The following is a 14068-nucleotide window of genomic DNA, read 5'->3' on the forward strand; positions in this document are numbered from 1 at the left end:
GGGCATGCTGAAATAATAATAGTTTGGATAGATCAGGTCCAATAAAAAATATTATTAAAAGTAATCCCATTTGTTTTGTTTTACTTTTTAAAATATGACTATAAGAAAATTCAGAATTACGCAGTGGCATACATTCATGGCTTTCTAAATTATAATTGTATTGAACAGCAATGGTTTCTATTGTTTTGCTAAATGCCTTTTCAAGGCTATCTGGATCATTGGAGACAGGTCAGGACTCCTAACTAAGTAGTCTCTCCTTTCCACCATCCCCACATGATTCATTTACATGGAGACATAATTGACAGACAGAAGCTTACATTAACATCCTTGGGGAGTTTCCTTTAATATAATGGGATAAGAGGAAAGAACTTGCAGACAAAGGTGAAGGTGGGGTAGGATTAGGCCCATGGATGATCTTCCTAATGACAGACTTTTGTTTTCTAGAGCATTGACTTAGAAGCACCAACTTAGAAACAAGAAGGGCTGAGTCTAGAGCCTTTGACGATTACTCTCTCCTTGCGTAAGTCACTAGACTTCCTGGGTCTCATTTTTCTTATCTGTAAAGTGAGGAGATAAGTTCACAGCACCCAAAGTCGTCTTCAGCTCTGGAATTCCATGACTCACCATTTTTGTCTTCACCCATATTCTTCAGTGCTAGCAAATACTTTTTGATGTGGTGTTCCTGCATTTATTTCTTTTAACTTCTTGATCACCCTCTTCTCCTAAAACCCAACTTCAGCTAAGATAAGTAGGGTTGGGAAGGGAAGATTACTTCAAAGACAACTGCAAGTCACTCCTCTTTACTCTTGACCCCGACGGCAGTGAAAGATGAGCTGTGTGCTCTTACCTCTAGCTCAGTAAAGGAGGACCAGGAGGAGGAAGATGGCAAGGAGGGAATGAAGGGGGAGGAAGCAGAGAGATGGGGAAAGAAGAGGAAAACGATGAAGAAATAAGAAGAAAATGGGTTTTAGCAGTGCATACCTGAAGGGATGATGAGCCTGGACTCTCTGGACTCCTAGATTATGAACTCCTGCAGTGGACCATGTCCTGTTTTTTGGAGGCGTTGGGGGGAATTGTCTTACACAGCACCCAAGCACACTGCTATGCAATGGACCACAGATAGGAAGCAAGCACTGCATTTGGCTCACTGTGTTTGTAGCCCCTGCCTTTTATAGCCAGCAAGTTGATAATAATTGTGAGATAGTGAAGGCAGATGAAACACACAGTACTCAGGGTGAGACGTCAAACAACAAATTTACTGAGCTTTTTACCTTCCTTCTGAGCCCCTATGAAGCAGAAAACACCCAGACATTGTTTTAAGTTAGGGAGTTTCCAGCTTTGCAAGTGAACTCCCTGGCGGAGGGCCAGGCCTGCCGTCAGCGCGTGGGAGCGAGCAGCATTCTCGGGGCTGTGTTGGAAGTTCCAAGCGTATGAGGCATTTATGGCAGGATGGAGCTGGTACCTATAGGTTTAGGGTTTAATTTTTGTTCTAGAACGTACTTCCTCTCTGAATTGCCGCACGTGCTGAGACACTGGTTTTGCTGTTTCTTTCTGAAGGCCTCTCTGTTTTAAGTGTTGTCTCGAAAGGAATCATAAGGCGAGAAGCTTGTCTCAGGCCCCACCCACACCTGGCAGCCCTGAGGGTAGAGCAGTGTGAAGGGACATGGCTCTGTGGCCCACAGTAACCCATTGTCTTCCCTTCACGTGGGCTTCGCAGAGGGCAGAAGGGACTGGCACTGCTTTGAAAGGCAGTGTGAACTCAACCTCTCCTGCCCACACCAGGGACACCAACCTTTGGGGTTAGCTTAGCCAGGAACCAAAGAACATTTAATTAAAACATACTTTTTAGAAAGGAAGAAAGGAGGCCAACAAAATAGCTAGTTAAAATGCCAGATTTCTGGAAAGTCAGAAGAGAGTAAAGCTGGAGCAAATTCTCTGGTGGTGGTGGTCAGGGGGTGGCAGTCAGGACTCCTTCAGGGCCATTATCCTGCTGCTTCTGGTGTCCAGTACCTGCCTCTCAGAAGACAGAACACAAAACCAAGCTCTACCAAAGCCAATAACCAAGTATCAAATACTGTGAATCAGGGTTCCTTTTGGAAGTGTCCACTGAGGCCCTCTCAGCCAGAACACAATATTCATTTCCCTTAATATCATGCAGGCATATGGATAAACTGCTCCTTTGGCAGTTTCTTAACTGAATGGGGGCTGATGGAGCCCAGCCAGGCTCCAGGTAAATGAGACTGTAAAGTGGGGCTCAAAGAAAATGTCCTCTGGGTTGCGCATGCTCTGTTGACACAGGGCTGGTTAAAATGTCCTGGAGTGGGAGGTCCAGGTCCAGGTCACTTCCTTACTAGTGCCTCAGGGAGACTCTTCCTTCTCACCAGAGCTGATGGTCCTTTGTATTTTTCTCACAGAACTGAGGATCCTAGCCCTCCCATCTCCATCCATGCTCAGGCATTGCAGTGGGGGAAGAAGGACCTCCCTTTCTGCATGTCCCCTCACTTGTCTTCTGAGAGCTACCTGTAAAAGAGACAGGCTTTGAGCTACAAACAAAAGCCAAGCACTCCAAATCTAGGGAATTGCAGGGTCACCTTGTACGTTACTCAGCTTGACTGCCATAACAAAGTATTAATACTATAGACTGGGTGGCTTAAACAACAGAAATTTATTTTCTCGTGGTTCTAGATGTTAGAAGTCCAAGATCAAGGTTCTGGCAGAGCTGGTTTCTTTTGAAGCCTCTCTCCTCGGCTTGCAGATGGTTGTCTCTTCCCTTTATCTTTGCAGGGTCTTCCTTCTGTAGTATCCTCTCTCTTTATAAGGACACCAATCACCTTGCATTAGGGACCAACTTAAGACCTCATTTTAACTCAATTACCCCTTCAAAGGCTCCATCTTCAAATACATTTTGTAGTACTGTAACTCAAATGTGTAGTGCTGTAACTCAAATGTCTTCAAATACATTTTGTAGTACTGTACTCAACATGTGAGTTTTGAGAAGACACAATTCAGCCCATACACCATGTCTGTGACTTTCAGGAAGGCTGGGAACCATAGCAACACACCACATTTAAATCATCCAATAATGCCATTCCATCTCCTCTTCTTACCCAAATGCCCTAGTTTTACTGGCCTTTCTGAGCTTCTTAGGCCAGTTTTCTCCAGGATCTCGGTTCTCTGTGGTGCTGAGGACATTTCCTGGAACATTTCCCTTGGGGACAGCAGCATTGCCAAGGTGGAGGCCAATGCGCTCCCACACCCGCGACTCCTCCCTTGCTGGCTGTTGCCAGCTCAGCCAAAGCAGAGAGTGAGGCCCAGTTGGAGGGTTGTGGTCTTGCCCGACGAGCCAGGGCTAGCAGACCTCCCAGTCCCCCAGGGGCGGCATTCAAAAAGATAGCCTTCTCCTCATCAGCTTGTACTTCCTGTTGTGTTTACAAGCAGGCTTTCTCTTCATGAAACAGGTTCCAGATAAGGATGTTCAGAATTTGTTTGGCTTCCCACCACTCCTAAAAAGTAATTGCCTGGTAGTGCAGGCTGGGAAAGAAGACAGGATTACTGAGCCCAGAGATGATCTCTTTTAACCCCTCTGTGTTTTTTCAGATCAATTTAAAGTTACTTTTCCTATCCCTGAACCAGATCAACAACCGTCCCCTTTACTCTGGGCTTTGCAGTTCAACTCTATTTTCTATGATCGCAGTGCTGAGCTTATTAAACAAAAGCAGCTCTTGTGAATCCTCTCCCTAAGATGATCATTCCTGGGTGGTCCTTCTTGGGTGGGTCCCTGGGCACAGAAACCCCAGGCCACGTTTCCTCCTCTGCTCAGCACGCTGGGCAGATGCTGCCTCCCGCAGCTCAGCTCTGGCTCATCAAGAGATAAGATCAGAGACACTACGGAAGGGCCAGGTTTTAACAAGGCAGAAAATACAAGCTATTCCAAACATCAGGCCTACTGTGCAAAAAACAAACCCCCTGGCTTTGGGGGCCCTCTCCTGGAGAGGGTTTCTCTGCTCATAAAGATTGGTATCAAGGGGTGAGGAGAGAGTCATGCCATCCCAGCAGGGCCTCCAGTTGAGGGCTTCACTTTCAATTACCCAAAAGCAGCTGTAGACTGCTGCTTATGTAATGGGCTCTGTGCCTCCTTCTCGGGAGGAGGATGTGGAACCGTTTGGTGTTTGCTGAATAATGAGTCATGGTCAGAGTTAGGGAGCAGAAACAGTGACTCTCTCCCCTGCATTGCTTCATCCGGAACTTCTAGTAAAGAATGATAAGCCCTGAGTCAGTGCCCAGTGGGGCCTGCCCTGGAAGGGGAAGCACCACAGGAGGCTCTGAAATGCAGGCCCCACAGAGCCCACGCACCAGGCTGAAGGAGACTCTGGGGGCATTTGAAGCCCAGATGGGATGCTTGCAAGAAGATTCACTGTTTATTTAGGCCTGTAGCTGAGCTGCCGGGGTTTTCCTATCTCGGGTAATCACAGCTCCCTTCCAGGGTGCAGCCAGGATCCAGGAGTGTTGGGGTGAAGACTGAGGCTTCAAAATGAACACAGCTTTCTCCAAACCTCATTTTAGCTCTAAGAAATGAAACAAGTCAGCCGTACGCGGTGGCCCTGCTGTAATCCCAGCATTTTGGGAGGCTGAGGCAGGCGGATCACAAGGTCAGGAGTTTGAGACCAGACTGGCCAATGTGGTGAAACACCATCTCTACTAAAGATACAAAAAAATTAGCCGGGCATGGTGGCGAGCGCCTATAATCCCAGCTACTCCGTAGGCTGAGGCAGGAGAATCACTTGAACCCAGGAGGCGGAGGTTGCAGTGAGCCAAGATTGCGCCATTGCACTCCAGCCTGGGCAACAGGGTGAGACTCCGTCTTAAAAAAAAAAAAAAAAAAAAAAAAAAAAGAAATGAAACAAGTCTGAGGGGCAGGAGAAAGGGCACATTTATATCAACTGAGAAGTCAAAAGGTTTGGTTTTAGCCAGAAAGGGAAAAAAAGACACACTATTGCTCACATTCTGAGGTCAAACAAACAAAACCCCTGAGAAAACAATATGAAGCCCTGTAAGAAAAGGCTTAATGGACCAGAAATTATTTGTCCCTCTTCCTGTTTCTGAGAAATGTAGTTCAAACTTTATAGACTTTCCACATCAGCAAACAATTAATCATGGCTTGCACTCCCACCCCACCATGCTTTTCAACATGCCCAGCAAGAAGCCACAGGCCATTTCTTGTCTTTCTGTAGCAAATCACAGACCAGATCTGGGTGCATAAGCGAGGTTTCCTATGGAGTTGGTGGGTTATGCTATGGTGGGTGCTGCAAGAAGTTCAGGGCAGCTTCCCTAATGCACAAGGAAGGGAACATTTCCTTCCCTGTGCAAGGCTTCAGGAGGCTGACCCCTGCCTATGACAGCGTAACACAAAGCTCAAGGTCAAACTACCTGGGTTTGAATCCCAGCTCTGCTACAGGCCACCAGCTATGTGAGTCTGGAACTGATTTCTCTGCTTGGTTCCCTCATCCGTAAAATGAAGGCAATGAAAGCTGCTACCTCATAGGGTGGTTGTGAAGACTAAAGTGAAACTTGTAAAGCATTTTGAATGTTTTTCTTTTTCTCCATCATTATCTTTTAAGGTTAGCCTAATGTTCATCTCTAGTGACTTCTATCTAAAAATGTGTTAGTGAGACAGAATAGCATAAACAGGTCTTATGGTCAAGCAGATATGGCCTTTTTACAACTAGTAAAATTTTTCTTCAGAATTTTCATTTGCAAAATGGAGAAAATATAAATTTGTAGTAAGGATTCAATAAATAAATTATATAAAGTCGCTTAGCTTAGAAAGTGCTCAATAAGCGGTAGTTATTTTGGTTATAATTCTCAATAGACCTGAATCTCTGCTCAAATAACTTCCATATTTCATTATCCCATGTAGCAAGATGAAATCCCAACACCCAGATCACAGACATCCCTTTAGAGTATTTCTACATATATTTATAATATAAAATTTCACAGAGGAAGGACATTCATAAAATTCTAATTTAAAACAAAATCCTTCAGGCACTAATTCTTAAGGCAAAACATTTTGTTGTTTGGTTGAGAAAAGGAAGGAGGAAAGATGAGGCAATTCTTTAGATTCTTTAAAGAAGGGCTCTTTCAGCTTGAGTTATACTGATTGACTTCCTGGCTTGAATCACTTCGTGGTATTTTGTTCAGCTCAGCTGACCATAGGAAGCAGATGACATACCTCCTCTGAGACTGGCTCTTTAGCACCAGATGGACAGGATAAGTGCTGTAAGATGAGGGGCAGCCACATGGCTGACATTGTCATCATCATCATCATCATCACCATCATCCCATGTAGTGTCCACGTGTAGGGAGGAGCACTTCTTGTGTGTTGAGCACAGCACTAAAGGACTTTACATATTAATTCAGTTTTATCCTTACAACAACCTTGTTGGCTTAATATTATTATCTCTTTTTTATTTTTATTTATTTATTTATCTATTTAGAGACAGGGTCTCATTCTGTCACCCAGGCTGGAGTGCACTGGCATGATCATAGCTCACTGTAGCCTTGAACTCCTCAAGCAATCCACTTGAACTTGCTCAAGCAATCCACCTGCCTCATTCTCCTGAGCTAGGACAACAGGCATGTGCCACCACATCTGGCTCTTTTTTGTTGTTGAGAAGGGCAGTAGGTGGTTCTTGCTATGTTGCCCAGGCTTGTCTCAAACTCCTGGCCTTAAGTTATCCTCCTGCATCGGCCTCCCAAAGTGCTGGGATTACAGGTGTGAGCCACTGCACCCAGCCTGTTTCCATCCTAAGAATGAGAAAATCATGTTCTTTAGAGTCTTTCAATCTGTTCATGGTTCTGCCACTAAGTGGTACAGCAGGGGTGAGAATCCAGGATCCCAATCTTGGAAGCTTTTTCCATTAGGCTTTATGGCCACTGCTGCTGAGAGTGGGGCCTTCCCAGAAGCCACTCCCACCCATGCCATTGTGGTTTATAAATCATGCTAAATGTCCCTGCTAAGCAGCCCAAGCTGACCTGCTGGGCCAGTGGCCCTGTCCCGGGAGCGCTCACAGGCAGTGTTGGGAGAGACTGCAGCCATTGCTGACAGGCCGGAAGAGGCATTGCCATCCTCAGACTCTTGGTGTAACTGAGATGAACTTGACAGAAATGATTCGGTTCCACAGGAAAATAAAATTCCCTGTAAGTTATTTTGTGGAGTCAGCGGTAAAGGAGGCAGGGGCGTCCCCAGTGTCTTGGTGCAGATATTGGTGCCCCCTGAGAGGGCAGACCTGATGGCCGGGACAAGTTTCCTTTCTTGAAACAACGTTAATTTGTCCAGTTTTGTGGCTTTTTTATGTGGAACAACATTAGCTCATCCAAGCTTGTGGTTTATTTGAAAACGAAATTCCGGTAAATCTTTTGCACCATCTGGCAGTGTGGTGATTGGCCGCGAGTTAGGAACAAGCCACTGAGCACACAAGAAAACAAAGCAGAGAAAACCCACCACCCCAAACAGAAAGGCTTTCTGTAAATTTTGTGCCTCAGCAACCCCACGGGGCTCTCTGAGGACGGGTCTGTCCCTGTGAGCAGAGCTGTAACCTGTCACTCTTGGGTGGGAATCTGTTTCCTTCAATAGCTAAGGCCTAGTGGAATTTCTTAGCGTAAGCTTTAGCCAGGGTCTTACATTCTTTCTTTAGACACAGATTAGCAAGGACCCTCTGAGGGCACATTCAGAGGATCTAGAAACCAACATGAGTGATCAGGAGAAAAGGGAAATTGAAACATCAGTGGTTGACTCTGGCGTGTGGAAAAATGAGTGGGCCTGAGTCCCCGAGGGACATAGAAGATGGCATTCTCACTTATCTGTCTGCTACACCCAACAATCCTTCCCTGGTATTCATTGTACACATAACAAATGTTTATCCAGTGCCAGCTACATGCCTTGCACTGCTTTGGGCACAGGGGAGAGAACTGTGAACAAGACAGTCAGAGCCCTTGCCTTTAAAGAGCTTATATCCTAGTAGCATGGACAATTTAAAACGCATATGATTTGAAATACTAATTTTGGCTGGGCACAATGGCTCATGCCTGTAATCCCAGCATCTTGAGAGGCTGAAGTGAGAGGATCGCTTGAGCTCAGGAGTTTAAGACCAGCCTGGGCAACAGAGTGGAACTCTGTCTCTACAAAAAATGAAAAATTAGCTGGGCATGGTGCCATGCACCTGTGGTCCCAGCTACTCGGAAGGCTGAGGTGGGAGGATTGCTTGAAGCCAAGAATTTGAAGCCATGGTCACGCCACTGCACTCTAGCCTGGGTGACAGAGTGAGGTTCTGTCTCAAAAAAACAAAAAACAAAACAATGTAATAATTTCAAATACATTAAGTGCTATGCTGGGGACACACAAGGGGCAGAGAAGGAGAATGAATGCAGGGAATGAGTGATCTTTAGCTAGATGGGTCAGGGAAGGCTCTTGGAGTCAGTGTTTCAGCAAAGAACCCATGTGAGATGCTGGTGACTGTGCAAGGTGTGGAAAGGCCTCTGTGCTGCAGGAACTGAAGGGCCAGCCTGAAGAGGTATGCAGAAGAAGGAAGAGCGCATGAGAGGAGGAGGGGGAGGCAGGCAAGGGCCATGCTCACAAGACTGTGAGAAGTCATTTCTCCCTTTCATGCAGGGGAAGGGCACGATCCAGCTCACATGAACAGAAAAGCACTTTTGCCACTATGAGGAGGATGCATTGTAGGAGGCCAATAGTGGAAGCAGAGCAGCTATTGAATAGGTTATCTCAGTTGTCCAGGCAAGAGACAATGGTGGCTTGAGCCAAAGGGATAGCAGCAGAGAGGGAGAGAAAAGACATTTGATCTTGAACCAGGAGAATTTGCTGATGGGTTTGATATCAGGGAGTGAAGGAAGGGTTCCAATAAGTATGAAGCTGGTATTTGAAACCATGAGAATTGATGAGATGACCTAGCTGATGGGAAGAGAAAAGCATTCCAGAAAAGAACATGTGGGGTTTCTCACCCTGTGGCCTGCATGGGCATCTGGGCAGGAGTACACACAGAGGCTGTAACCCACATCATGGGGGCCTCATGCGCAGATGTTGGACACCTCAGCCCACTGGTACACAGCCCCCAACCCCTATCACCTGCCTCTCACAAAGCACTCATTGGCTATTACTCCAGGACGAACATGGGAAAAGGTATCAGGCAAGTCCTAGAATTTGGCCTTGAGCTATTTGGATGGAAATTACAGGGCCTCAGGATTCCAAAGGGTGGTCTAGAAGAGACAGTGTGTAGACTGGGCAAGCATGCCCCTCAGACCTGTGGGCTCCTCACTCATCTGGCTAGGATCAGAGCAGGCCAGGTCAGGGAAGAAACCTCTAAAGCATGAAACACGGGGCAGGACCCTGGCTGCCAGATCTAAGGGAGGTACTGCGATGGTTGTAGTTATCAGAGTAATCAAGGCCATTTCTCCAGGAAGCTGAGGTACAGGCCCTAGGAAGGGAGTGTGTGTAACTCACCCTGCCAATCCCTGGACTACTGCTACAGATTACCCAAAGAACTAAGCACAGAACTACCATTTGATCCAGAAATCCCACTACTGGGTATCTACTTCTTGTCTTGAAAAAGAAATAATTATACCAGAAAGATGACTGCACTCATGTGTTTATCACAGCACTATTCTCAATAGCAAAGTCATGAAATCAACCTAAATATCCATCAATGGATGACCAGATAAAGAAAATGTGGCATACATACACAATGGAATACTATTGAACCATAAAAAGAATAAAATCATGTCTTTTGCAAAAACATGGATGGAACTGGAGGTCATTATTTTAAGTGAAACAGCTCAGAAACAGGGTGACAAATACTACATGTTCTCATTTATGAGTGGGAGCTAAATAATGTGTACACAGGGATGTAGAGTGTAGAAGGATGGACACTGGAGACTTGGAAGGATAAGGGAGGGAGGTGAACGATGAGATATTCCTTAATGGATACAATGTATGTTATTCAGGTGATGGATATACTAAAAGCCCTGACTTTCCCATTACTCAATATATTCATGTAACAAAATTACACTTGTACCCCATGCATTTATACAAAAAAAAAAAATCCCTTATTACTTCTACAGTTTCTAATACATGGTCCTGCACCTAACTCCACCCTGACCATGTATGTCATAATGGGAGTTGGCACCCTTGCTACACTTGCCAAAACTTATACTGGTGGGAAGAAGAAAAAATCTAAGATACAGACTTAGGTGAAAGGAAAACCCCAGTTGCAGAGGCTACTTCAGCCAGGTTAGCCAGAAGATCTGAGGACAGGATCCAATGGGCATCTGATGTGTGTTCGAACATCAGGTGTGGTTTTCATAGGTGCTGGTGAGAGGCCACCCCCCAGGCAGTGGTCAAGATGGGAATTCCAGACATGAGTGGTGTGCAGGGAAGTGTAGAGAAGCATAGCTTCTGTTGGTCTGTTCGTTCAAGGCTTGGATCCAGCCAGGTACTGACCAGCTGAAGCATAGGATCCATCCAGTGCCCTGTGACCCCAAAGGTTGGGAGTTAGCAAGAGTTGGTTAAGGAATTTGAGGCTCAGGGCTGCCTTCCCATCTTAGTGAATTACAAGAGTGCTAGGTAAGACAATTCATATTCATTTCGTGAAGCTGGTCAGTATTTTGGGATGGTTAGGGTACTGAGGCTGAGATACATTTGAGCATTCACAGTGCATCATTCACATCTCCACTCTTGGGACTGCTGACCTTGAGTTAATTTCCTGCTCTATAGTACACGGCTAAGTTGCTTGCCTTTGACATGGTTGGCTCAAGCTGAGGCAGGGCTGGAAGCGAAGCCCATCAGCATTCCCTTTTCGAAGTCTCAAGGACTGGCTGCCCTCCCATAAATTCCATGACTGGTGACGAGACCTTATTCGCTGTCCAAATGATGAAATCCTTAGCTTTCTTCATCTACAGAGCAAATTCACAACAGGCAGATGTCACATACAATAGGGCTATAAAAATAATACAGCTGCATGACACTTTCTAATTTGTTCCTTTTTGTCTTCATGGCAGCCCCGGTATCCCTGTAGCCAAAGAGAGGTAGGACTGTGAGGGAAAGGTACTGCAAGCCAGGAACGACATGTCTCATTCCAAACCTTGGTTGTGGCACATTTTGTGGCCTTGGGCAAGTCACCCAATCTGTCTGCTCCTTCTTTCCAAAATGTGAAACAAACTGAAAAGGGGCTGGGAGAATGCATTAGTTTGGTGGAAAGGTCTGGGCCACTTGTTTCCATCAGTGCAATAATGACCTCTTTCTATTTACAAGAATGGCTGCTCTCCTCATTTCACTTTTCATAGTCAAGTGGATTTGCAAGTAAATGGGAGCTCTGGCGACAATCTGTGGAGCATTCTAAAAGCCTCTGGTTTGCATTATCCAGAGAAAATGTCAGGGATTCTTGACAGTGTTCCTTAAAGGGGCTTTCAACAGGACTCACGTCAAGACTCCCATGAAGCAAGTTTTACACACAAATGAAATTATGCTCCATTCCTGTTGAAAATTAAGGCAACAGGAAATTTGTGCTTTGAAGTGTGGCCTTGAACTTTGTATGTTCATTTATCTCAAATGACTGACTGTTGCCTAGTGCATTGCTCTGTGATCCATTTAAGTGCTTAACAAACGTTGGTGGCCAGGTAGATGGATGAATGGGGGGCTAAATCATAGTAAAAAGTCACCTATTGTTAAGTTTTCCCCTAGCTCTGGAATTCTCACGATTTGGGGTTCAGGATCCTCAGGCATACTTGATATTAACTTCCATCCATCCTCTTTTACTTCAGGAGGGTTCAGGTTGCATTTGGATTGAGGTGAAACCAAAAGTAGATTCACTGTACTTCTCTGCAGCTAAAGGAGGACAGTAAAAAGTATTCCCATGAGATATGACTTACAGAAAAAGAAACTGAGGTCTGGAGATGCCAAGCATCTTAGCTCAACCTTACCCCTAGATGGAATACGCAGCTGCATGTGATGTGAGAGTCACTGGAAATCCCCTGTCCCCAAACACCAGGCTGCCATTGTGCTTAGAATTCCCTGGATGCTCATAGATTCTCTGTGTTGACACGAGAAGTCAATGTCATTTATTAATATCTTCACAAGATCACTCTTTCAGATTAACTTCCTAGGCTGGACACAGGCCCAGAGAGGAGCTTGGTGGCAACTTAGTGGTCACCAGATCACAAAGCAGCCCAGACCTGCCACGGGGTGACCCTGGAGACTCCATGTAGACTCATGGATACCCTCTTCCCATTCTGCCACGGAGGTACTGAAGACACACTCCTTCCTCATATGCCCAGACACCATCCCTGAGAGGAGCAAGGGGAGGGAACAGAACTCTGAACAACTAAGTATTGTATGTAAGAGAGACTAAAGAGTTTCATAAGGAGACTATTTAAATTATGATACCAGACTAGGCTTCTCGTAGTGTCTAAAAGCCTTACTACTCAAAGTATGAGCCCCAAACCAACAGCTTCAGGTGGAAGCTCATTAGAAACAGACTTTGAGGTCCCAGACCTGAGACTCCAGACCTAAGGAATCAGAATCTGCATACTGACCAGGCCCCTAGGGGGTTCACAGGCACATTCAGGTTTGAGCAGTGCTGATCTAAAGCACAGAACCCTTCCTTGTCCCCTCCCCATTGTCCAGTAAGGGCAACAGAGAGCAGTTATGGAGCAATACAAAAGCACTTTATCTAGACATCTTCGTGGCCTGAAGTTAATTTGTGACCCTGCCATGGTTGAATGTAAATAAAGAGCAAACTGAAGAGAAGGGTGAAAGCTTCCAGCACCCTTCTGAATCGAAAGCAGCAGGTGAAAAAAAAAAAACCAAGCTGGCAACTGGGTGTCGGTTCACATGTCAACTCCCTCTTGAGTGCTATCTTGAGAGGGATTCTGAACCACATCAAAGGTCAGTGGGAAAGAGGCCACGCATGCCAGGTTAGCTATGACTGCATTGGTGAGGGATGGGAGACTCCCATCATACCTTCTGTGATGGTTAACATTAAGTGTCAGCTTGATCTGATTGAAGGATGCCTAGATGGCTTGTAAAGTATTATTTCTGGGTGTGTCTGTGGGGATGCTTCCAGAGAAGACTGACATTTGAGTCGGTGGACTGGAAGAGGAAGACCCACCCTCAATGTGGGTGGCAGTGCGGCTAGAACAAAGCAGGCAGAAGCAGGCAAAGGTTTGCTTGCTCAGTCTTCTGACTGTCTTTTTCTTCCTATGCCAGAGGCTTGCTTCCTCCCCTCCTGCCCTTGGACATCAGACTCCAGGTTCCTCTGCCTTTGGATTCTGGGACTTGCCCCAGCAGCTTCACAGGGACTCCTGCACCTTCGGCCACAGACTGAAGGCTGCACTGTTGGCTTCCCTGGTTTTAAGGCTTTTGGACTTGGACTAAGCCACTACTGACTTCTCTCTTTCCCTAGCTTGCAGACAGCCTATAGTGAGATGTCATCTTGTAATCATGTGAGCCAATTCTCCCTAGTAAACTCACATATATATAGTAAACTCATACATAGAGAGAAAGAGTAAACTCATCTATATATATTAAACTCATATATACATAGTAAACTCATATATATATACACATACACATAGTAAACTCATACATACACACACACACACACACACACACATATATATACATAAAAATAGGATATGTATATATATAGGATATATATATATATAGGATATATATATATATATATATATATCTCCTATTGGTTTTGTCCCCCTGGAGAGCCCTAATACATCTTCCCCAATTTGCCATCCTTGAGGAGCAGGTGTGCTGAGAAGGACCAATTTGATCTCATCTGACAGAAGTAGCAACAGGAGAAGTTTTAAGTGCTCTCTGGCTTTTAAAGAAAGCTTGTGAGTGGACCAAATGGCCATATGGTGAGCCTGCCTCACCTTAGGAGAGTCATGGCCCTCATTCTCTAAGCCTGCTCCTTGCTTGGGGCCTCACTTATTTGACTTTGTACTCATTAAAATGGGGGCGGCCGAAAGGAAGGGTTTTGCTAAGCAT

The 14068-nt window shown here is 45.5% G+C and overlaps 1 long non-coding RNA gene across 2 annotated transcripts in view; it reads right to left on the reverse strand.

Annotated features, from left to right (window-relative positions):
- The window catches only part of LOC129009730 (uncharacterized), a 60416-nt gene extending 59270 nt beyond the window's left edge, over nucleotides 1-1146 (reverse strand). For both annotated transcript variants that reach the window (XR_010127780.1, XR_008492835.2), the window contains exon 1: nucleotides 982-1146. This is a non-coding gene — a long non-coding RNA (uncharacterized LOC129009730). The remainder of the gene's footprint in view (nucleotides 1-981) is intronic.
- Between the last annotated feature and the right edge of the window lie 12922 nt (nucleotides 1147-14068).

This window comes from Pongo pygmaeus, chromosome 10, assembly GCF_028885625.2.
Source record: "Pongo pygmaeus isolate AG05252 chromosome 10, NHGRI_mPonPyg2-v2.0_pri, whole genome shotgun sequence".
NCBI lineage: Eukaryota > Metazoa > Chordata > Mammalia > Primates > Hominidae > Pongo > Pongo pygmaeus.